Genomic DNA, 26331 nt, shown 5'->3' with positions numbered 1-26331 from the left:
CTGCTGTCCCTTTTCCTTGCTGTTGAACATTACCTTAATCTTCTACATATTAACTTTTAGGCCTATCTTTCTACTCCTCCTTTCTCAATCATTAATACCCCCTTGCCTCTTTTCATATCTTCAAAGGCTTTCTTAACATCGACCTTCGTTATTGGCGGAATGCCTGATTGCTCTTCTCTGCAGGCAATTTCATTCTTGTCCTGACTACCATGGCTACTGTAGAGGTGCGCGTAGAACTCCTCGACTACCTTGATCATCTTGTCGATGTTAGCAATGACACTGCCCGCCTAGTTCCTCAGTGCATACATGTAAATTTTCCTATACCTTATTTCCGATTTACCGCTTTCAGGCTGCGACTATTCTTTAGAGCATGCTCAATTTTCCCCATGCTATACTTCCTTATGTCGGCCACCTTGTGCCTAATGATTAGCTTGGATATCTCTGCGAGTTCTACCCGGTCTGTTTGGTTAGAGGCTTTCATACCTTGACGTTTTTTAATCAAATCTTTTGTCTGCTTAAATAGTTCATCGGTATCGTCTCAAAAAACTGCCACCTATTCTACCGTGCACTGAATAATGATATGTCTGAAAATTTTGTTCATTGCTTTTAGGCTAAGCTCACTTAATTTACGTGACCTTAAGCAGTTGACTTAGCTAAGCCGACGTTCGCAGAGTGGCCATGTAGACGTGGCCGTCCACGAGACGAGCATTGAGAGTAAGAAGTAAACGGAAAGGGAAGCACAGTCCTTTCTGGCAAATTATATTCTACTAGTGAAGCATGTTATGAGGTTGCCCCGGATTTTTCGTTTCTGCGAAAGACCCACCCTTGTTCTGGCCTGACATAATATCGACGCCGAGAGCCCGTTTATATTGTCACGTGGTGGTGACAAGGTCGATGACACAAATGAAGAGTCGGTGATTGCTCTGAAGAAACTCTTCATTGAGCTCACTTGCGCCCGCAGAAGAACTAAGCAACTCGGCGGCGGCGATATCAACAAATGTGCTCGTGAATCGTCGAAGTAAGAATGCCCGTCGCATTCGTCCACGCTCAATTTAAAGGCGGCTCAGAACGATCTAGATAACGTCGCAAGCTGCTACTAGCACAACCTGGAAAATTGTAGAAACATACGCGAGTGATCGGAATCTTCGAGACAGATCTCGGTGCATCGTTCGCTACAAAGAAAATGATAACGCCTCCTATCGTGACAACGAGCATGAACAAACACGGGATACAGAATTGATAAACGCTCCAGAATTGCAATGATAAGACCGCATGCCAGCGGCTGTCGAACAGGAACAAATAAAGATTTAAACAGTTCGCGGCAATATACTGCGATGTTCCATTCTATGATACCATGGCTAATAATTAACGTCTATGCGTATGTTACAGCACCAAAGCTCAGAAATATTTTCGAAAGCATAGTTTTACTTGACTGTGTCCGCCATATTGTGCTAATGTGTGATTTTAACTGCGTGACATCACTGATCGTGGCTTTGATGATGCACTCAGGGACAAGTGCGGTAAAACACAGGGTCGTGTTACTGAACGTGCAGGGCTGGTCAAAACAGGAGCTACATGCGGGTGTCTCGATCCTTGACACACATTCATCAGGCGTTCCCAAATTAGACATCAGACTTCTCCATTGAATATTGCTTCTCTGTTCTTGCTTCTTATCTAGTCAGAGCAGCTAAAATACTCACGTGCTCGTTGGTGGCTTTCTTCCCCTGCGACGACCGTCAGAGATACTGCAACAGAGATCGGCGGCAAGCCACAATTATATTTTTAGGAAAGAAACGCTCGGGAAATTAGAGAACCAAACTAATAAATAGCGTGGAAAATATTACCTAAAGCTGAAAATGCAACCGAAGGTTCCGGAAGAGCGAGAGAGAGATCGCAATTTATGGACACCAACCAATTCCTCTAACTTCGTCCATGCTGCATGCATTAAACTCCCAATTTTAATCAGAGTATGTTTCACGAGCCCAGCTACATCGTCATTAGCTTGACTCTTACACATTAGGGCAGCAGCCTATTCAATATCTCTCCAATTAACCGCTGTAGCCCACAAATCTCCGCAAACTTCATAACCGCGCCTCACTTGCTGCTGTTCGAAAACGTTTGCTCGCGAATTCTGCCTTTGCGACCACCGAATTTCTTGACCTCGCACTACGTGCCCTTCCCATGCCCATTTATTCATGATTTCAACTAAAATGTCTAACGTTTCCTCCATGACCGACTTGAAATGGCCTCGCTTTTAACTAACCGTACATTTCTAAATAATGACGCCTTACGGCAATTCTTGAAGCGCGCACAATATGCACTCATGAGGTATAATGTTCTTTCCAAATTATTCACTGAGAGCAATAAAAAGTGGCCGGTCATTCTTTATTTCCAGGACTATGTAGAGAAGCAAAATGTATTTGCAAACGTGAGCAAATTAAAGGGGTCGAACTTTTTCATCACGAATGACTATTCCAAACAAACCTTAAGAAAGCGTTAGCTACTATGGGAATCTACCAAACAGAAAGAAAAAAATGGTCGCAAAGTAAACCTCGTAAATGACAAACTGACAGCTGATAATACGACTTACACGTGAAATGATGCTAGAAGTTACCGGATTCAGCTTTCTTCACGTCCTCAACCGGACACTGAGGCCTCTGGCTGACGCATTACCTCCAAAGGTCACCGTCCTTCTCACTTCATCATTGTAAATACCAATGCCCAAAGCATGGTTAATAAAACTGAAGCACTTGAAATAGCTTTATTACGCATAGTCCGCAAGTAGCCGCCATAATTGAGACCTGGGTGCACCATGATGTTAGTGATGGCTCCATCTTCCCTCCATTGCACTCGGTTTTCAGACGTGATCGAGGTTCACGAATGGGAGGTGTCGCAGTACTAATGAAACGGAACATTACGGCTACACTTCTAGACCAGATTGAAAACCATGAAAGCCTTTGTCTGAAGATAACATGACCACACTTTTATACTAGGCGCATTATATAGACCTTCAAATTCTGATACTTGTTACCTGCGCAAGCGGCACGACCATCTGTACTTGTTTGGCAAGAACATAATCCTTGCTGGTGACTTCAATATGCCTAGCATTGATTGGCACAATTAAAATTTTGGATCCACACGACTCGCACATTCTTTGTGATATAACGTTAGCCCATAATCTGAAACAAGTTGTCATGGAACAAACTAGGGCACGCGGGTCTGCTAGCTCCATTCTAGATGCGTGCTCATAAAAAAATTCTTTTTCTAATTCCTCAACCCCAGTGCACGGATGAATATCTAACCATAAAAGTTGTATCTTTCCCTCTGTCGAAAAGTCGTCAAAAGAACGCAATCAAACACAAAACCATGAAAAACTATTCAAATGTAAGGGATGCGTCTACGCTCGATTACTTAGAACTAGCGTACGAAACGTTTTCAGCACAAGATATTCCAGAATTGTAGGCAAAATTTGAGGAGCACTGTCAGCACTGTATTGTCAATTTTATCCAACACAAAAAGATACGCTTGAAGAAGATAAAGCAATCGATCAGCCGACATATTATCCACTTAAAAAGAAAAATCAAGTGCCTAAGAAGAAATAAGTCTCCAAAATCTGGTACCTTAGAAACGCTGAAGCAGGAATTATCAGCTAACATCCGGTCTGCCAGGCAGCGTTACTTTACTCAACCACAACCGGGAAAGCAGGGAACCTATCCAGCAAATAGTTGTGCATGGCAATGCCATCACATTTCCAGCAGAAATGGCGGTACATTTTAATTCCTATTTCCATTCTGTGTTTTCCATTAACTGTGATGAAATGTTAATAATGTGAACAATATATGCGATTCTTCAAGCGAAAATGTTGTGTTGTTCTCTTATGAGGGGGTTGTCGATATGCTCCTTAGACTCGACCCTAAGAGTTCATCTGGCCCTGATGATATACCCAATCAATTCTTAGGCCGTTATGCAGGATCCCTAGCTCATTTTCTTGTGAAATTATTTCATGAATCATTGTTGTCTCTTTCATTACTCCCTGACCGGCTCACGGTCAGAGTTGTACCTATTCACAAAAACGGAGACCGCTCAATCGTGGAGAACTACCGTCCAATCTCGTTAACTTCTAACTCCTGCAAGCTTATCGAGCATGTAATAGCGTATCATATAATGGATATTCTATAATCAAATTATCTCTTAGTTCATGTCAGCATAGCTTCAGAAAGAAATGTTTAACTGTCACGCAATTAATTACAGCCATTCACACCTTTAGCGCAATACTAGACAAATCCGGACAAATTGACGCCATATACCTCAATTTCAACAAAGCTTTCGATAAGGTTTCGCATTGAAGCTTCAATGCGAAGCCTTTGAAGCTTCATATAATTGGCATGAGCTCCTTACAACCAAGATGCCACAAATCCTAGAGAAAGGGAGGACTATGCCGGAAGCAATGTCTCTTTTTCACACGCCACAACCAGTGGTGGCAGTAGACAGCCATGGAGAAAAACACCTTCCAACAAAAGGATAAGCCAGACATTCATTTTTCTTTAGGAAAACGCCTAAACTACCCTACCATACAAAGCTGCACAATTTCACGCGCCCACGACTACTGCCCTAAACAGCAAAGGCATCTCATCTTCTGACAGATGTAGCCAGAAACCAGCAGACCCAGAGGAGGGCGCGGTCAGAAAAACAAGAGAAAAGGACTGTTGGTCGAAACCACTCCATTCTCCTCCATGCAACAAAGATGCGCAGCAAATGGATTTACAGTAAAGTGCACCTGCCGTTCACCTGTATGGAAAGCACACATCCGGATACAAAATGCAATTTCACCACCTTCCTCCACCCGGCTCTCTATTCGTGACCAAAAGGAAACAAAATGAACACGAAACTACCGTAGTGGGTTGCCACCAAAAGCGTGCACGATTTTCCCAGTGTGAGCGCGCAGAAGATTTCTCTGGCTAATTGCCAATGCTGTCAGTGCGAATAATGCAAACCAGTTGTGTCCAGATTAGTTTGAAGCAGCACTCACTCACTGAGTAAGGTCCGACGGGGAGGAGCATGATACCAGGGAACGCCAGTTCACCCCCAATTTCGACTCACAATGACTGGCACCCAAAAATGCGCGCCCCGAGCACTAACGGGGCCATCGCTAAACAGGAAGACGAGAGCGGTTGGCTCAGAGAAGCAAGCTAGCAACGAATTACGACCAAACCCCTACAAACGCAGTCACCACCAGCTACGTTAGCTAGCTAGCGCACAGTCACGAGTAGAAAGGCCTGCTTGGAACCCTTGGGCAGGCGTACAACACAGGAAAAACCCGGAACGCCGTTTCCTTTATGCTCACCATGCACACCAGCCTCGTAGCCAAGTGGAAAGTACAGGTATGCCTCACTGCTGGTCCTGGTTCATTAGAAGGCAGCACTTCGCAAGGACGCGGCCGTGGTGGCTGCTCAGTATCACATTGAGCCATTTCAAGCGCAGTACGAAGCCAAGCCTTCCCAAGGTGATCATCATAGGCATACCCAGACATTTATTACCCAGCACCAGCTAATGAGGATGCACCTGACAAGCATGTTAAGTGGCTTCAGAATGCAATGCAGCGATTGTGTACCTTCGGTTATAGTCAATGTTAGAACAACCATTACAATGCTCATGGCACCTGTAGTTAAAGCAAGACACACCAACCTACATGAAGTGGCTCCGTTCGTCTGGTGAAATTTACGTGGAAACCCAATCAAACACGCACCCGGTTGATCGATGCTGAGCTTCAAGTGCCATGCGCACTGTCAAAATCAAGGTGGCCCCTAGCCTTGACAGTCTAGCACAGACAGAAGAATCTCGCATACGCAGAGAACGGCTTGAGCCAGAAATGATACACATGTTATATGTACAGCAGAAAGGGGGAAAGAAAGAACAGCATCAGTGTGGCAAGAGAGAAGAGACTCCTCCAGACCCGCCCCATGCACGCCTTAAATACACGTGACATTCGCACGGGCTTTGTCCTCGCAGGCCCCATACACGTTTCTCCAGTGCCCAGGAGGAGGGAGGCCGGCGGAGGCCTACGCGAAGCACCAGGCATACCCACACGCACAGGCCAGACACACCACACGACACCCGGACGGAGCTGCTGGCGGCTGGGCCACCTCCCTCCTCCCAACCCGCACCCAACTCAGCAGCCGATTCCCCCGCTAGTACGAGGCAGTGCATTCTCAGAACAACCCTTCTCCACCTTCTTGGGGCGGCTGCACAGGTGCACGTGGGTGGCTGGGGAAAGACACGTAACGAACCAGTATTTCATCGCAACAATTACGTCGAATGCGTTCATTCAGCCCCTGGGTGACAAGGTCTGTCCACAGGCTCCCATCGTTTGTAACAACCAGACTGCATCACCAACTGAGACGCGTGGTGGCTTCCTGCGTCCACCCAGTGCACCAGTGCCACCAGACAGCGGCCAGACCAAACGGCCTCCAGGAGCGTCATGTCGCCGCTCAGGGGGAGATGGACATGCCAAAGCCCTGCTTACCCTCGCGCTGAGGCCAGGGCCCACCTTGGCCCATCCCGCCATCCCCGGAGCCGCCTGCCTGACCGGCCCCTCCCTGGCCCATCCAGCCCAAGAAGGAGCTTGACCCGCCGGCGCCCGAGTTGGGCGGTGGCGGCCCCCCTGGGCCCTGGTCCGCCACGCCCCCTGGAACGACTCCCCCAAAAGTCCGAAAGAAGTCGTGGCCCCAGGGCTGCCACCACGGCCGAGCTAATCAGGTTGCCACCTGCGGTGCGAATCGGCGGGCCATCCCAAGCGGTCGTAATTTTCCTCAGCTGGGAGGCTAACGGTCCACTGATGACTGAATAGTCAGCTCCGGAGTTTACTAGGGCAGTGACTCTGCGACCGTCGAAATCAAATTCAAGGTCACCTGTTCGCGTCCTCGCATTGCACGTGGGCCTTGATATTCGATCTCTGCTCCGTCGTTTCTTCGGGTCGTGGCCGGAGCATACCGTTGTTACTTCGCCGGGAGGCGGTGTCGGCTTGCACTCTCATCGTGTTGTCGCCGATGTCATCGTGTGGAGCGGCGGTGAAATGGCTGCTTGTCGTTAGTGGTCGTCGGCGGCGGAGGATATTCGTCTTTTCGCCGTAGAGCAACCTCAACTCCAAAGGTAGCTTTATTTAGTTTCCCCTGCGCGGGCTTGGGGACCTTCCGCGCACACTCTTCGTAGTTACTGCCTGGCGACGCAAAGCGAGCCCTGTACGGCGATAGAGACCTGAACCGACGGCTTGGTGGAGCAATCTCACCACTACACAGATAGTTGTCGATTTCTTGCGGTCGTTCACCTGGGCGTGGTCGTGGATCGTGGACTGCAAATCCGCGGAGACCGATTCGTCGGTACGGGCTGTGGCGCAGAATGGGGCCTGCCTCATCGCAGTGGAAGCATAATGGCCGGTTTGCTGTCCTCCAGGCGTCGCACTTTCTGTGGCGTGGGGGTCGGTGGTATGTTTGGCGGGCGGGGGCCAAGGGGCGGCTTTCAGGAACAGGACGGCAGCGGTGAGGGCTCGGAGAGTCATCACGTCGGGGCGCAGGGCGACGTAATGCAGCAGCGCAGTTCATTACTGCTGCTTCTTGAGCTGGAACAGCCGCAGCCGTCGCTTGCGGAACGCCCAGCGCCTGCTGGACTTCTTCAGTGACGAAGTCCGCGAGCGTCGCCACCAGGGATTGTTGCGTAGATGGCAGCAATTGGCGGAGCTCCTCTCGCACGTTCTCCTGGATGAGGTCCCGAAATTGCTCTCCGCTGCGGATGGGCTGGAATAGTGGCTTGAGTAGTCCGGCTGAAGTGGTCGCTCGTAGTGGCGCATCCGGGTGTCCAACGTCTTCGCGATGGTCCATGCTTCCCTGTCAAATTCATCCACAGTTTTCGGGGGCTTCCGGACAAGTCTGCAAAAAGTAGCTCTTTACGCTTCGCATTAACAATTTCACTCTCTCACGTTCGGTCATGCTAGGGTCGGCGCGGCGAAACAGTCGCTTCATTGATTCTACGTATACTAGGACGGGCTTGTTTGGGAGTTGAAGTCTTGATTTGTGGAGGGCCTGAGCTCTTTCCTTTCGAACAGAACTTGTAAAGGCCATCTACACTCTGCTTTGAATATTTCCCTATCCTTTAGAGAAGTCTCGTGATTTTCAAACCAAACTCGGGCATGTCCTTGAAGAACAAAGTAGACTTGCCTGAGTTTCGCAGCGTCGTTCCAGCCGTTGAATTCTACCACACGGTCAAAAAGGTCTATCCAGTCTTCTGCGTCTTCTTTCGGTCGTCCATGGAGGCAGGTGGGCTCACGGGGTTGGACGAAAGCAACTGGTGCTGTAGGCTGGACCATTGTCAGCGTCGATGACTTCCGAGATCGAATGGGGTCCGGCAGCAGACAGTGTTCAGGTTGGAGCCCTCGAAGCCGGCGACTGGTTCGTTGGCCTTTTGGCTGATCCTCCAAGGTAACAGGAACAAGGCTGGGGTCTTCGCTTGAAGGATCAAAGGCTGCACCTCCACCAGATGTCACGTAGTGGTGACAAGGTCGACGACACAAATGAAGGGTCGATGATTGCACGTAAGAAACTCTTTATTGGGGCTGACTTGCGCCCACAAAAGAACTAAGCAACTCGGCGGCGGCGATAGCAACAAACGTGCTCGTCGGTCGTCGAACAAAGAATGCCCGTCACACTCGTCAACGCTCAATTTAAAGGCTGCTCAGAACAATCTAGATAACGTCGCAAACTGCTACCAGCACAAGCTGGAACATTGTAGAAAGACACACGAGTGGCAGGAATCTTCGAGAAAGATCTCGGTGCATCTTGCGCTACAACGGAACTGATAAAGGTGCGACTCGCGGCATCGAGCATTAACAAGCAAAGAATACAGAACTGATACGCGATCCAGAATCAGAGTGATCAGGCCGTATGCCGGCGGCTGTTAAAAAACAACAAATATAGTTTTGAAGGTTTCGCGGCAGTATGCTATTTAAAGAGATTCGCTCTGGTTCAGATCAAGCCCTGCTTAATACAGCTCTAAATATTGTTGCGTGTTAGTGTAACCATTGGGGAATGTCACTGAACCTTGAGAAAACTGTATTTGTGCATATTACGAGAAAGAAGATGCCTCGGAACTTTGTCTACACCCTCAAAAATATACATGTGACTGAATTAAAGAAATAGAAGTATTTAGGCGTAATAATTATTGACCAGCTAACATGGAGTGATCACGTTTCTCATATAACTTCATCTGCAATAAAAAAAAACTAGGGTTTTTAAGAGGCAAGCTGAAAGGCGCACCAATCAGCTACAAAATTAGCTTATGAATCTATTATTCGGCCAAAACTCATGTACACTGCCATGGTGCAGAACCCTCACACGAAAAAAGACATCGTGTGGGTAGAAAAACTTCAAAGGCGGTCCGTACGCTTCATCTATAACAAATACCGAAATTCTGATTCTCAATCTCTCCTTATGGAAACAAACCGAGTAAAACAGCTCTGTATCCGACGAAACATAACAAGATTAGAATCTTTACACTCATGGAAACCTCGGAATCTCGGCAACACGTTTTGTAATATTATCCTTTACTTGAAAAACAACGCACACACTCAATTATAGCTTAACTCCCCATTTCGCCAGAACCAACATCCACAAATTCTCTCTTTTTCCAGAAACAATCAGAGACAGGAATGTACTGGTTGGGGAGGTTTTCATTTATGAAAATGTTAGGAATACCATTGGAAATATTTTTGACCACTGAGAGAGTTTTAACCTGGTTGTATTTTGAAATATTTGTAATGGTGACATAATCAAAATTACATATCTGCGCCAATTCATGCTTCCAGGTTATATGTAGAAGTAATGATGAGACACAGTCGCTCGTCCACCACCTCCATCAAGAGGGTTCCCCTCCTGTAGGGAACGATCTTTCATCGACTCCTTTAAGGTCGGCTTTCACCTGCGGTAGTTACGTTAGCTATCGCGGAATGGCGCCAACATTGGTGATTAACATTACCTATTGTAGGATGACGCCAGCGTCGCGGTAGCACAAGCGCACGCGGAATACTCTTTGGCTGGGGAACTCGACGCGAGCGGACACATCTTCGCGCGACTCCGTTGTTGCCGGCGAGGCGGAGGCCTCGCGGGACTTTTCCCGCCTTGTCGCTCTGTCCGGCCTTGGAGTTTATCCCTTGCCCTAGCGTGGGCGAACATTCACCTGTAGCCTTGCTGGTCAGTCCGACGACCTGTATTCATTACCGTGTTTTATTGCTAGCTGGCGTTTTTGTTACTGTGCAATAAATGCCTGTTTGTTGGCAGCACTTGTTGTTCCTTTGTTCCGAAGAGCACTGCCGGCAATGGTCGGTGTGAGCTCGGTAGCGCAAGAAATCACTGGGTGGGGTCGGCAGTTTTGACTGTCAGCTGCGACTAAACGGGGGAAACGTATTTATCTGCCTATTACAAGCCCACACTCCTTACAAAAGCAACAGGTGTAAAGTTCTACAGCCTGCAAAATGTGACGACCTGTGCACGTGCGTGAGGCGCGGACAGGTGCTAGTGCGCGATATGTCGGTCAGTGACTCATGGACGCTGCTGACCGCGCCACACCGGCGTTGAGTGGCGCAACTCTGGTGCATGTGCACGAGATGCCGGTCAGTGACTTATGGACAGTAATCGACTGCTCCCGGCCTGTGAAAGGACCGAAAGGTCTTAAAAACAGGAGGCGAACGGGAGAACGGAGACAGAGGATCGCAGGCAGCGAACAAGACGGTCGGACAGAAGACGAGCAGGGCAGAAGACTGGGGCTGCGCCACGACTTGCGGGCCGGGGTGTAGCCGCCGTTCAATGTTCGGCCCCTCTCATCCTGCCTCCACGCCTGGCAACTAATCCCCCCCGCCAGCTGGAAACAAGGAAGCAGCGGCATCCCTCGGCATTCCACCACCTGGCCGTGACGAACACCCAGCCCTTTTTCGGAACCCGTGCAGCACCCGCCAACGAAGCGACTCACCCCTGTGACGGCCAGTCGTAAGCGGACATGAGCCAGTTGTTTTAATTAAATTTTGTTACGACGGGGGTAAGACGTCGGAGCGCAGAACAACAAGACGATAGGGTAGGGAGCTCAGCTGGTCAACGGCAGCGCGTCCGGCACGGGAGTCGTTTTTCCAACGCCTTTCTCCTTCACTTGTGTTCTAAACTTCATCTTCTTCTGTGCTGTTACATTTTCCCCCTGGGCAGACGAAGCCTCCCGGGCGAGGTAGTTATTCGTCTCCACGAGAGTGACACGGCTTCATCCGGGCGACATGGGCAACTTCGGTTCTGGCTGAACGACGACCACTTGCTGTCATACGTGCTATTTGGTAGTTCACTGTCGCGTTCAAGCACAACGTAAGGGCCAGCGTAATGCGCCAACATTTTCTGGGCTAAACCACGCTTTCGGAGAGGTCGCTAAAGCCACACTAAATCTCCAGGGGCGTAAGACACATGGTTATGCCGGCTGTCGTACCGAGCTTTTGAACGCTCTTGCGAAGCGAGAATTCGCAAACGGGCGAAACGGCGAGCTTCTTCGGCTCGACAAAGAGTTTCCGCGATGCACGGTTCGTCATGGACGGAGTAAGGAAGAATGGTGTCTAGACAATACCGAGGAGGACGGGCATATAGCAGGAAGAACGGGCTGTAGCCAGTCGTCTCATGTGTACAAGAATGGGTACATGATTTACAGCGGTCTGTTGCTCGGCACTTCTGGGGCGAAATGCTTGGGAAAGATAATGCCTCAAATAATGCCTTTAGTCCAGTGAACAGGTCTGGGTTCGACTCCACAAGGTGCGTGCTACAGTTTTAGTGAAGGCACAGCGCTCGGGGTTCTTTGTCGTCAAAACGGAGCGAGGAACGATTCTGCAGCTGAATCGTCGATACCTTGTTCCCTTTGTGTTGACGGCAGCAGATCCCGCACTTCTGCAACCTCATCGCCTAAAAAAAAGTGGCAGCAGCACCTGATCCGACACCTGTAACAGCAGGACCTCCTTCACGTCATGGTGAAGGTGTGTTTATCCGTAGCGACCGCCGCGTAGTACCGCCGAATGGCTTGAACTTGTGACTGAGGGGAAGATGTTGGAGTCGCCACCTACTAACTTACCAGTACCTCCCTCTAAGTTGAATCTCAGCCGAGGGTGCTCTGAATAAAGCAGCTTGTGTTCCGTTTTAGAGCGGCGAGGTGTTCTCTATTTCGGCCTTCTTGGCTGGTGGTTGCCTGCCTCACGACAGCATGGGAACGCCCATACAACAGATTGCGCCATGCACAATTTGCAAGCGTTTTTTGTGACTCAGCTTCTGAAAGAAGTGAGAAGTATCCTTGTTTTTTTCTTTCGCAATAATCCTACTGGCACCTTCCGCATTCGCTTAAACGGTTGTATATTATATTTATTACGATTGTTATGAAGCCTTTTATGATACCATTTGTCTTTGTCTTTAATAAGTTCTAAAATTTTATGGTAATGCAGGGGCAAACTTGCTATTCATATCTTTTCCCTGTTTTTAGTGAACTCTCGTTCTCCGCCTGTTAATACATTTTTCATAAGATATAATAATGTCATGGTCATAGGTAGTATAAATATCGTTTGCGTTGTACTTCGTACGGGCCGCAGTAGCGGCGCAGAAGCTTCTCGGAGTAACCCCTCTGGCGAACAGGTGTCCACACCCAAACCTGATCGCCAGGGTTGTAAATTACCTCCCTGTGACGAAGGTTATAACGTCGAGCATCTTTACCTTGCTGAGTCCGGACTCTCAGTCTAGCCAGCTGGCGGGCGGCCTCGGCATGCTGCACGAATTGGTCGGCACCGGCACTCGATGGGTGGGCAACATCTGGCAGTAGCACTGCGTCCAGCATGGTGACAGCCTCGCGACCGTACACCAAGCGAAACGGTGTGAAGCGGGTCGTTTCCTGGACTGCGGTGTTACACGAAATTGTTGCATACGGTAGTATCTGGTCCCAGTTCTTATGGTCTTCGTCGACGTACATAGAACGCATATCGGCGATGGTGTTATTGAGTCGCTCAGTAAGGCCATTCGTCTGAGGGTGGTAAGCTGTTGTTCTGCGATGACAAGTGCCACTGAGCCGTATCACTTCTTGAGTTAGAGCAGAAGTAAATGCCGTGTCTCTGTCAGTTAAAACGATCGCAGGGGCACCATGACGAAGGACTAGATTAAAGATTAAAAAGTTCGCAATATCAGTAGACGTGCCGCTGGGAAGAGCTTTTGTCTCACAATAGCGGGTTAGATAATCTGTGGCGACTATAATGTACCGGTTGCCCAATGATGACGTAGGCAATGGGCCGAGCAAGTCCATACCGACTTGGTGAAAAGGTTTTCACGGATGAACAATAGGCTGCAGCAGGCCGGTCGGCTTGACAGGTGACATCTTCCGACGTTGGCAATCACAGCACGTCCTAACATAGCGCTGAACCATAGCGGCAAGCTTGGGCCAGTAGTGCATTTGTCGTACTCGTGCCAATGTGCGAGAAAAACCGAGATGTCCGGCAGAAAGCTCGTCGTGGCATGCCTGCAAAACGTCGGTACGGAGCGGCGTTGGGACAACCAGCATATACTGAATGTCTATGGAAGCGTAGTTTTTCTTGTAGAGGACGCCGTCACGCAAGCAGAACGACGACAGGCCACGCGTGAAAAAGCGAGGTGGAGATGAGGCGGTTCCTTAGAGGTAATCGATGAGGGGCCGCAGTTCGGTCTCGTCTCGCTGCTGTTGAGCGAGATATGGCGTCGTGACAGCGCCGAGAAAAACGGAGTCATATGCTTCAAATGAGGAACACGGGATAGTCTCGGCATAGGCAGTCAGGGTCACTGTGCTTCTTGCCGGACTTGTACACAATAGTGACGTTGAACTCCTGTAAGCGCAGTCTCCAGCGGGCTAACCGGCAAGGTTCGAAACCAACAAAGTGAGTGGTGGTCGCTGACCCCTCCTAATGGCCCACCATATAAATACGGCCGAATATTTGTTACCGCCCACACAATTGCAAGGCACTCCTTTTCGGTAGTAGTATAATTCGCTTTGTAACGAGACAGGGTGCGGCTGGCGTAGGCAATTACCCGCTCAACGCCTTTTTGTCACTGAACGAGTACTGCACCGAGGCCGACGTTACTGGCGTCGGTATGCAATTCTGTGTCGGCCTCCTCGTTGCAGTGGCGAAGTACGGGCGTTGTTTGAAGGCGCTTGCGAAGCTCCTCGAAGGCCCTTTGCTGCTCGTCGGCCCAGATGAAAGGCTGGCCGTCCTTTGTTAGACGAGTCAATGGTTCCGCTATTCGGGAGAAATCGTGTACAAATCTCCTGTAATATGCACAGAGGCCCAAAATCCGCCGCACGGAACATTTATCAGTGGGGGTCGGGAAAGCAGCTAAGGCAGCCGTCTTTTCTGAATCAGGGCTAATTCCCTCAGCACTCACGACCTGACCCAGAAACTTGAGCTGTTGGAATGCAAAGTGGCATTTTTCTGGTTTATTGAGAGTCCGGCCCCGCGGATGGCATTTAGCACGGCCGTCAATCGTTTGAGGTGCTCCTCGTAAGTCGCGGAGAAAATGACAACGTCGTCAAGGTAGAGGAGGCACGTCTGCCATTTCAGGCCGGCTAGAGCAATGTCCATCATTCTTTGAAAGGTTGCGGGAGCGGAACACAAACCGAAGGGAAGCACCTTAAATTCGTACAGTCCGTCAAGAGTGATGAATGAGGTCTTCTCTCGATCACGTTCGTCGACTTCGATCTGCCAGTACCCACTGCGTAGATCGAGTGATGAAAAGTATCGGGCGTGGCGGAGTCGGTCAACGAGTCATCGATTCGAGGCAATGGGCAGACGTCCTTTTTCGTATTTTGTTAAGCCTCCTATAGTCGACGCAAAATCTGAGTGCTCCGTCCTTTTTAGCGACCAGCACGACTGGTGAGGCCCATGGGCTTGTAGACGGCTGGATCACATCATCGCGGAGCATTTCATCAACCTGCGCCCGAATAGCCTCTCGTTCTTTCGCCGATGCTCGGTAGAGGTGCAGGCGGATAGGGCGCTCGTTGGGATGAACGATAATTCGACGTTTGGCTACTGAAAATCCGTCCTTTTGCAAAATTCGAGACAGCCGTCTTGCTGTCGCTGATTATAGTTTTGGCCTATGTGCCAGTGCATGCGAGCGCTGTTGCGACCTCTTCAGTTGTTCTAATGTCACGCGTGCGTGTTGAGGCCGCAATATTAGGTGCACCTTCTCCATTTACTAATGCCGAGACAGCTGCTCCGTGTCGTCCGCATGATGCGTCTACATAAGCAACTTCATCGACTGCTTTGCGTTTCATTCTTTTAGCGATGGCTTTGGCTCTGTGTTCTCTGCTTTCTTTGGTGTAGTCTGGGTGCATGTTTCGAGGTAAGTGTGGTACCAGTATGTGTTCGTTTATGTTGGGTGGGATAGGTGTTTTCATCTGTGGGCCTCCGTCTGATTGGAGCCCGACCCAGTCTAGGATGGCTCTGTCTGTCTCCGTCTGACTTAGGCTTTGCAGTTGAGAGATCCTGACTGCTTCAGTGAGCTCTGGCCATGTATAATGAATTCCCATTTTCTCCAGCTTCTTTGTTGGCATAGTGGTTGTTTGGCGCATTTTCGAATAATGACGTCGAATCTTTCACGTTCTGTCCTTTTGAGATTGAGAAAAGGTGTGGCATAACATATGCGACTAATAATGTAGGCCTGTGTCATTTTGAGTAGACTATGCTCCTAGAGAGGATGTCCTCTAAGCGCTACTCTTCTGAATATGCACGTAACTTGGGCTGCATAGTTCTCGAACTTTTTGATGGTGTTTGTGATCTGCCCTCATGCTTAGAGGACCATTCCTAAGGTTCTAATTTCCTCTACTTTTGGGACCGGGTAGATTTCGACATTGATCTTTATGTCTGCTTTAACTTTCTTATTTTTGGGGATGTAGATGAATAGTTCTGACGTTTGCGGTGAGCAGGATAGACTGCGTTCCGCAGCGTACATAACCACCTTATTTGCGGCAGCCTGGAGTTTGTTCTCTATCTCTGCGTCGCTACCTTTATTTATCTAGAGATTTATGTCATCTGCGTACATGCTAAATTTTAAGTACGGTAAATTTTAAGTCCGGCCCCCTCATAGCAATGTTAAATAGAAAGGGAGACAAGACAGAGCCTTATGGCGTTCCCTTTCTACCCAAGATGACTGTGGGTGATTTGGCGCTTTGAACGTTCATGGTGACTTCTCTGTTTTTGAGAGTGTTTGATATATTTATATGTTCTGATTCCAACCCCAATCGCTCCGAGCACTGCCTTATGCTTGACATTGTCGAAGGCTTTGGTTCGATCTAGTCCGTGAATAGTCTTTGTGTCCGAAGATTCATGTGTTATGATATTGTATCTAAGTCTGAGCATGACGTCCTGTGTGCTTAGCCCCGGCCTGAAGCCCACCATTTCGTGTGGCCAGAGGATCTCTTGCTTCATGTATTCGGTAAGTCTCGTCTGAATAACGTCTTCCATTACCTTTCTTACGCACGAGGTCAGCGATTTGGGTCGTAGGTTTCTTACTTTCTTGCAGTTTTGGCGGCTTTCCCGGTTTGGGTATGAGAACAACATTGGCATTTTTCCATGCCTGCGGTAGTTGTCCAGTTTCCCATACCTTATTCATGTATTCTGTCAGGGTTGTGATTGACTCGTCGTCTAGATTTCTCATAATCGTGTTCATGATTCAGTCAGGTCCTGGGGCCGATCTTGTCTTTAATCCAATAATCTCAACTCGGACTTAAGCCCTAGTGATGGGGGCGTCTAAGTCTAGGTTAGGTTTCCCCTCATATGCTGGTAGCGTTTCGGTTCCCGTTTGTCCGATGTAGATTTCGATTAATTTACTCAACAATTGTTCGTTCGAGCCTACGAAGGCATGCTTAACTTTAGTTTGATTTGTGTTGGCTTGTACTTTAGACTTGTCCGGATTGAGCATTTGTCGTAGAATGTTTCATGTTTTGGACAGGCTCATGCCTTGTTCCATTTCTTCACATCTCCTACACCAGTTCTGTTCATTTAGTTTAATGGCGTATGCCTCTTTCTCTTTATTATGCCGAGCTAGTTCCTAATTACGGTCCATCTTCGTGTTTTTAGGCTTTTCTCTAGGTCCTGTTTCTTGTTCCACATGTTTAGGAGTTTGCTATCGTTACTGGGCGGTGCATCTTCGTCTTCTAGTGTGACTGTTGCTTTCTCCACGTGTTTCTTTAGCGTTTCTGACCACTTGTCGATATCGTCAATTTTCTGAATTTCTCGACATCCCGGGACACGAGCCAGGAACGAGGACATGGCTTGCCTCCCAGAGATCCCAAAATCCATGGGCCCAACCCAAGTCAGCAGAGAACAAGATGGTAAGCTTCGCTATGAAAACTTCCCAGGCTGAAAATAGAGAGATGGAAAAACTTATAGCGGAGAACGCAGAACTTAGAGATATGATCAAAAGAATGAGTCGCGAGATTCAGGAATTTAAATCCGAATTCACTGAAAAGCCCACGGCTAAGAGCCCGCCGGCATTTCAATCAAATGAGGTACCAAAAACCACAAACTCAATGAATTCTAATTCTACTTCAGAGGAATCAGACGGTATGAACTTGGAATTCACCCGGCCGCCACCCCAGAAGTGTAGAGGGGGAGAGACCGATCCGTTTATAACCCTAAATAGAAAATTTGAACAAAGTAATGAAAAATTTGATAAGCAACTCGAGAATATTAACACAGCGTGAGCTCTGCTGTGTATGGCCACCCAAGATAGACAGGTCACGGCAGAGAGTTCTGACAAAATGTGATTCACTGGAGAAGGTAATGGCAACCCACTCCAGTATTTCCTGCCAAGAAAACCCTATGGCCAGTCACAATACCATTATCGATATGGCGCCGGAAGATGAGCCCCTCAGGTTGGAAGGCGTCCCACATGTTACTGGGGAGGAACAAAGGGCGATTCCTAGTAGCTCCAGGACGAATGAAGCGGCTGGGCTAAAGCCAAAAGGACGCTCAGTTGTGGGTGTGTCGGGAAGCGACCGGAAAGTCCGATGTTGCAAGGAGATATATCACATAGCAACATGGAATGTAAGATCTATGACGCAAGGTAAACTGGATATCGTCAAGCGAGAAATGGACAGATTGAACATTGATATCTTGGGTATCAGCGAGCTCAAGTGGACCGGAATGGGAGAATTTAACTCCGGCGACCATTATGTCTTTTATTGTGGGCACGAATCCAAGAGAAGGAATGGGGTCGCTCTCATAGTAAACAGAAGAATGGGCAAAGCAGTGATAGGGTACAACCCCAAAAACGATCGAATGATTTCACTTCGGATCCAAGGTCACCCTTTCAACATAACAGTTATCCAAGTCTATGCACCGACCACTGCTGCTGAAGAAGCTGATGTTGAGAGATTTTATGCGGACCTACAATGCCTTTTAGACCGCACCCCATCATCAGACATCGTTTTTCTCATAGGAGACTGGAATGCTAAGGTCGGGATTGAAGAAATATCCGGAATTACAGGCAAGTTCGGTCTTGGTGAGCCAAATGAAGCTGGGAAGAGGCTAGTAGAGTTCCGTCAAGAAAACAACCTGACCATAGCGAATACTCATTTTCAACAGCACAAGAGGCGCCTGTACACATGGATTTCACCGGACGGTCTGTGCAGGAATCAGATCGATTATATTATTTGCCGGCAGAGATGGAGAAGCGCTATACAAGCAGTAAAAACAAGGCCTGGGGCCGATTGTGGCACCGATCATCAGCTTCTTGTTGCCAAAATTAAGCTTCGATTGAGGAAAACGCAGAAAACTAGAAGGCCTTTCAGGTATGATCTGGATCAGATTCCATTAGAATATGCTGTGGAAGTGAGGAATCGATTTCAAGAATTAGATCTAGAGGACAAAGAGCCCGAAGAGATGTGGACTGATGTTCGTGATATAATACAAGAAGTTGCTACTAAGGTAGTTAAAAAGCAAAAGAAATGCAAAAAAGCAAACTGGTTATCTGAAGAGGCTTTGCAAATTGCTGAGGAAAGGAGGATGGCAAAATGTATGGGGGAAAGAGAAAGATACAAGGTTCTCAATGCGGATTTTCAGAAAATAGCAAGGAGAGATAAGAATGCCTTCCTGAACATACAGTGTCAAGCAGTTGAGGAAAACAGCCAATTAAGGAACACAAGAGCTCTGTATAAGACAATCAAAGATATCAAAGGAAGCTTCTGTGCTAAGCTGGGCGTGATAAAGGACAAACGAGGCAAGGACCTCACTGAAGCCTCAGAGATAAAGAAGAGGTGGCAGGAATACACAGAAGAACTGTACAAGAAGGACCCGGATGTGCAAACCCATCATAGGACGGTTGTGATTACTGATCTCGAGCCGGGCATCCTGAAGAGTGAAGTTGAATGGGCCTTAGCCAGCCTTGCTAAGAACAAAGCTAGCGGAACTGATGGTATTCCAGCTGAGTTGCTTCAAAACCTCAACCACGACGCTGTTAACACCCTGCATACATTATGTCAAAAGATTTGGACAACCCTGCAGTGGCCACAGGATTGGAGGAGGTCAGTTTACATCCCCATTCCAAAGAAAGGCAGTGCCAAAGATTGTTCCAACTACCGCACGATCGCGCTTATTTCGCATGCTAGCAAGGTGATGTTAAAAATCCTGCAAGGTAGGCTGCAGCAGTATGTGGATCGGGAGCTTCCGGACGTGCAAGCTGGGTTTCGCAAGGGCAGAGGAACTAGAGACCAAATTGCCAACCTTCGCTGGATCATGGAGAAAGAAAGAGAGTTCCAGAAACCCATTTACTTCTGCTTTATTGATTATGCGAAAGCGTTTGACTGCGTAGATCACAGCAGATTGTGGCAAGCTCTCCAAGAGATGGGAGTTCCAATTCACCTCATCTGTCTCCTCAGGAACCTTTATGAACGGCAAGAGGCCACAGTCAGAACTGGGCATGGTTTTACTGATTGGTTTCCGATTGAAAAAGGGTTGAGGCAAGGCTGCATACTGTCGCCCTGCCTATTTAACCTATATGCAGAGTGCATCATGAGGAAGGCCGGTCTGGACGAGTCTTAAGCTGGAGTGAAGATTGCTGGAAAACGTATCAACAACCTTAGATATGCGGATGATACCACTTTAATGGCAGAAAGTGAAGCGGAACTCAAGAGACTTCTGATGCGCGTACAAGAAGAGAGTGAGAAGTTCGGGCTTAAACTGAACATTAAAAAGACGAAGACCACGGCGTCTTGCCCTATCAAGTCCTGGAGCATCAATGGACAAGAAGTGGAAGCTGTGACAGATTTTCTGTTCTTGGGCGCCAAGATTACCTCGGAAGGAGACCGCAGCCATGAAATTAGGAGACGCCTGCTTCTGGGAAAGAGAGCAATGGTTAGCCTTGACCGCCTAGTAAAGAGCAGAGACATTAGTCTGCCAACCAAGATCCGTATAACCCGTGCTATGGTCTTTCCAGTTGTGATGTATGGATGCGAGAGTTGGACTGTGAAAAAGGCTGACCGCCGAAGAATTGACGCGTTTGAATTGTGGTGCTGGCGAAGACTCTTAAGAGTTCCTTGGACTGCCAGAAGATCAAATCAGTCGATATTGTCGACCATAAACCCTGACTGCTCATTGGAGGGTCAAATTCTAAAGTTAAAGCTCAGCTACTTTGGTCATCTGAAGAGAAGAGAGGAGTCGCTGGAGAAAGATTTGATGTTGGGAAAGGTTGAGGGTCACCGGAGAAGGGGTAGGCAGCGAACGCGATGGTTAGATGGCATTCTCGAGGCATTGCAGATGAAGCTATGTGATGTTAAGAAAATAGTGAGAGACCGGAAAGCGTGGCGTGACATGGTCCATAGGGTCACGAAGAGTCGGACACGACTGAACGCCTGAACTGAACTGAATCCAGCAACTTCTAGGGGCTCAAATACAGATGCAAGTGCAGATTAAAAATTTCCCTAAACAAATGCAAGAAGCATCACTGGCCTTCTCTGAATCCAGTATCAGAATCGTAAAACTAGAAGAAACAATGGGTAACAATCATGAACAAAAGCCAAAATCAGAAAGACAACTCCACGATCCGGCAGTGGAACTGCCCAGGTACCAGAGAAAGCGAGCGCTATTGCAACAATACATAGACCAAACTGCAGACAAACCCATAGCTATCATGATACAGGAGACTGGGAAAAGCCCAACGAAGTTGTTTGGATATCAAAGCCACAACAACGATAGGGGCGAAAAATCTAAAGTCATGACTTTTATCCAGAGAAACATAGCCGCTACTTATCACGAGACCACATCTCGGGATATAAAAGCAGTTTTAACTGAAATCATTCCTGGGAGAAAAGACCGAAAGAGTATCTTTCTCTTGAATATATGCAGAGCTCCGAAGCAAAGGAAAGTTAGGTTTCCAGCCCTATTCTGGAAAGCCCTAAAGATCGCAGGAAATAACCCGCTGATCATAGCGGGGGACTTTATTCCAGTCCATCAGGAATATGGGTATAATCGACAGGATCCTAGGGGCAGACAATTATGGGAATACATGCAAACACTAGGACGCACCCTACTCACAGATCCAAATGCATCCACACGCGCACACGGGTAATAGCGTCAGCAGGGACACCACCCCCGACCTGACCATAAGCAAGAATGTAACTACAGCGGACTGGATAACACTGAGCAAAACCTGGGTAGTGACCACTTCATTATCACACTCACAGTAGGAAAAGGAATCAAAATTATAAGACCCAAAAACCCAAAATCACGGAATGAGGAAGGCTTCTGGGGTGCTCAGGCCGTGACAACACTCACTCCTGGCTCATGCGCAGCTGGCGCGGCGGCGGCGGCACCCCTAGGTCACCCACGCAGCGGAGGAGTCGGTGGCGGCTCCGACAGTCCGTGCGATGTCATTCGCTCCTCGCGCATGCGCAGCTTGGCTCACCGGGGCTCGCTCAGTGACTAGCGTAATGTTGCTTCCGCAACAAAACAATTTCAAGGCGATTCACGCTTAGCGTCGCCGTGGTGGTGCAGTGGCAAGACGCCCGACTACTGGGTCGGAGTTCCCGGCTTCGATCACGAACGCCAGCAGCTGCGTTTCGATGGAGGCAAAATTAATTAATTAATTAAACTGGTTCACAGGAAGGGAAAGGCGCAGTAACTGTCATACTTTCTCTGTGGACACCCGAACCGCGCCGTAAGGGAAGGGAGGAAGTGGGAATGAAAGTGGAAAGAGAGAAAGAGGAGCCGTAGTGAAGGGCTAAGGAGTAATTTCGACCACCTGGGGATCGCACAGCACACGGACGCCACTTCGTTTCGCCTCCATCGAAACGCAGCCGCCGCGGTCGGGTTCGAACCCGGGAACTCCGGCACAGTAGTCGGGCGTCTTACCACTGCACCACCCCGGCGGGGCAGGGAGGCGAAACGAAGAGTTCGTTTCTGCGCACGTTAAAGATCCCCACTCCCGCCTTCCTCCCTTCCCTTACGGCGCGGTTCAGGTGACCACAGAAACAAGCGCGACAGATGCTGTGTCTTTTCCTTCCTGTCAACCAATGATCATTATTACTGTTATTCACGCTTATACAAAACTGACCCCGCCGGGTGTTCTATCCAGGCGTCCGCGGCGCCTTTCATTTGGAGCTTCCTCGAACGCCGCACAACACAGCAGATGAAGTACAATCATTGGCATTTCAAATTGGTTTACAGGAAAGAAAAGGCACAGTATCTGCCTTAATCCTCCGCGGATACCTTACGCGAGCCGTAAGGAAAATGTAGAAGTGAAAAAAATAGTCTGTGGCTTAGCTCGGCTATGCCAGGACATACGTAGCGAAAGCTAAGGCATAGCTTGGTTAGCCTTGCTTAATCTTCATTGTACGTCCAGGTTAGTGGGGTTGCCCGGCTAGGTCTCTTCGGCTCGTCGCCTTCGCCTGTTTTTATTCCAACGCATAAGCCTTTTTAAGCCTTACGTAATAGCTTTCCATGGCTCCAAACACGGTGGCGCCGACAAACCAACCGCTTTTTTACAGCGCCGCTACGCGCGCCAGCTGCTACTTCCCCTACTACCTCCCTGCAGGCTGCACGCTAAACAGCGCGGCGCACGGATTCTCTCGAGCGTCTCCGCTGCAATCTTCGCCTTCTTACGTTCGGTTATGGCGCTCGACTACTGTGCCCAAGGAAGCGGGATCGAATGCCGGCCTCGACGGCTGCGTTTCCATAGCGGCGAAACGGGGTGGCGTCCGTGTGCGGTTCGATGTCAGTGCACGTTAAAGAACCCCAGGTGGTCTAAATTTCCGAAGTCCACCGCTACGGCGTCTCTCATAGCCTACAACAAGAACTGGTGGGCGAGTTGGTCTGATATATCTAGTGAAGCAGCGCAACGGCACAAGGCTAGAGGAAGAAAGGGACAAACACAGCGCTGTTTGTCCCTTTCTTGCTCTGGCCTTGTGCCGTTGCGTTGCTTCTGTGGACACCTCAACCGCGCCGTAAGGGAAGGAAGGAAAGTGGGTGTCAAAGTGGAAAGAGAGAAAGAGGAGCCATAGTAGAGGGCTACGGAGTAATTTCGACCACCTGGGGATCTTTAACATGCACTGACATCGTGTGCTGTGCGATGTCAGCACACGTTAAAGATCCCCAGGTGGACGAAATTACTCCGTAGCCCTCTACTACGGCTCCTCTTTCTCTCTTTCCACTTTCACTCCCACCTTCCCTTCTTCCCTTACGGCGCGGTTGAGGTGTCCACAGAAAACAAGTGAGATAGCCTGAGTCGCTTTGGGACGCTAAATCCCGCAAACCAAACCAAACCATTCTATGCTGCTGCTATGCATTCTGATGTCATGCGCAGCACACCTGTTGCTCCTCTACAGTTTCGCGCATGCGCACTAGTGGCTTGTCTTACGGGGCTGGGACTGTTATGTCAATGCCGCTTGCGGTGGAGGCAAGCCTGCCACAGACTTTTTATCTGCTGTAGCCCTCATTGCACCCAACACCGATGAGCTGGTGGACGGCGGCTGTTGCGGCGCACGTTTCAACGCGGTAGCGTTAAGGAACTCGTGTCGCAGAAAAGCTGTTGTCGTCGGCGGCGTTGGCCGTGAGCGATAAATCCCGGCATGCACTTCATAAATAAAAAGCAACTTCCAAGATGGGCTGGGTGGAATTGAACCAGGGTCTCCGGAGTGTGAGACGGAGACGCTACCACTCAGCCACGAGTTCGATGCTTGAAAGCGGTACAAAAGCGCTTCTAGTGAATGCGGTGTTGCCTTAGAAACGTGCCGTAGAACGTTATACTGCGGTGTATATCGGTAATTATGAGCATGTTACTTACAGAAGTCGCAGTTACACGAGTAGCGAAGTACATTTCCGCTACATTTCTTCTGCGCTCTGCGCACATGCAGAGCCATCTTGCGGCAAACACAGAAGAACCCCTCCTCGCAATGTGCGGCGCTGCCCCGACACGTGGCGCGCCACTCGACCCTGACGTTTCGCCGTGCACCCTAACGGGTTGTAGAATCAAGCGTCTTTCCTTTCTTTAGATCACTATCTTCGCTCACCCGCTTCTCCCCTTCGGGCCATAACGCAATAACGCTATCGCGTTCCACTCTTGAAGGCGAAGCTTAAGCGTCCTCCAAATTTTATTTCTCTTCCTCTTCTTTTTATTCCTTCTCTACTTTCTCATGTCTGCACGAGGCAGCGGAGGTGGCTCAGCTACAGAGCCAGTAGCAGGCCTGTGCATTTTCTTTTCATTCTTCCTACAGCCACAACTACACACGGCGAAATGCTCCGGTCGTATAGAGCTTATTCACGTGACGTCATTGCTTCTTTTACGGGCAGCCATGGCAAGCACAAGGCAACGTGAGAAAGGGAGAAAGAAAGAGAGAGAGAGAGGGCCTTCGGCGAATCAGTGTATGGCGTTGGTGAAATCTGAGCTCTGGTTGGACGGCGTTCAAACGGCGTCTCAAGTGCCCGACAAATGAGTGGCGCGCAGCAGGGAGGACGCAGGGAGGGAGGAGGAGGAGTTTCGAACCACCCAATGTTGTGGCGTCTCCGCGATACAGGGTTGCCACAGTGGCCGCCTGCTAAACCTGATAGTGTATAGGGTCTATACACGCTAGATAGTGAGGAGGTGGTTTCTAGGCTGCGGTGGTGAGAGCGTGCAACAATGATGGAAACTGGTGTCATGGCGAAATCGAGGAAAGAGCTGTAGCGGAAGGCTTCGGACAACCGCGCAACAGATTCTTTGGGCTCATCGCACCTTAAGGCCCGTTTACACTAGGCCGATCTACGTCGGCCGACCATCGCCAGACGCGTTTTTTGCGTGGTCGTCGTGCTTGTCACACGGCGCCGACGCCGACAGCGCGCCGATGGCCGACCGACGGGGATGTTGGTCGGCCGACGCCGAGAGCGAAGTGATCGGGCTGCCGTCAGCCGATTTCCTAGTCACACTACGACGACGCGATGCCTCACTACCCGCGCCGACCAATAGCATTCGCTGCCTTCACCTCGCCCCGCCCACAGCCGCGTCTCTCGTCTGCTGCAGACACCGAGGTTACTGATTTCCATACCTGCTTCTCGCTTTTTACTACTTGTTCACCAAACAGCGCACGCATTCGCTAAATGAATACTTCATGATAATAGTATACGCTTTGCCATTTCCCGTGCGAGCTAGAAATTTTAACGGGAATGCGCCGATGACGACGAGTGCATGCCATCGCTGCTGCAGTTTACATATGTGTGCATGCACACACGCTGCTCGTTTTCATTTCAATACAACAGCCTGCCGGGCTATACTTTACTCGGGTATTTTCTCTTCCCGTGCTACGGCTGCACATTACGCATTTACGCAATGCGATAACTCCGCAAGAACCACCGATGAGGCGATATACCGCATGAGAAATGTTTGAGATTTGGTTGTTGACATCGCACGAGAGCGGCGCTTCCTGCTAATTGGATTTGCTTTCTTCGATGTCATCAGTTCTTGATTCTGATTCCTTTTAACCGGAAGTATGCTCGGCAACCATTTGCATGAATTAAAATGGTGTTATTTCTGTCCCGCGAGTGCCGCCGACTACTACCAGCCGCCCTTAACTTTGCTCGGCAGACCGGATTACACCAGCGCTTTACGCTTTCTGTACCGGCGTCCCGTGATAAAAGCAAGCGTCAGTCTTAGGTCACTATAACCAAACCTACCCTCGATGATCATTTGGACTCGTTAAAACATTATAGTTTGCTCCCCACGATCGTCGAAATCACACACACGATTCCTGCGGGCCTACTTGCCTTCGACGGGGCCGGCGTCGACTCATGTT

At 49.1% G+C, this 26331-nt stretch overlaps 1 long non-coding RNA gene across 1 annotated transcript in view; it reads right to left on the bottom strand.

Moving 5' to 3' along the window:
- The window catches only part of LOC146201306 (uncharacterized), a 106335-nt gene that overhangs the window by 2766 nt on the left and 77238 nt on the right, over positions 1 to 26331 (bottom strand). Inside the window, exon 2 of the long non-coding RNA XR_014704874.1 lies at positions 1701 to 1745. This is a non-coding gene — a long non-coding RNA (uncharacterized LOC146201306). The remainder of the gene's footprint in view (positions 1 to 1700; positions 1746 to 26331) is intronic.

Source organism: Amblyomma maculatum, chromosome 2 (genome assembly GCF_055883805.1).
Source record: "Amblyomma maculatum isolate TAMU_Amacu chromosome 2, ASM5588380v1, whole genome shotgun sequence".
NCBI classification, from domain to species: Eukaryota; Metazoa; Arthropoda; class Arachnida; order Ixodida; family Ixodidae; genus Amblyomma; species Amblyomma maculatum.
Note: the sequence above shows the minus strand (reverse complement) of the source record. Positions and strands in the feature narration are given on the sequence as shown.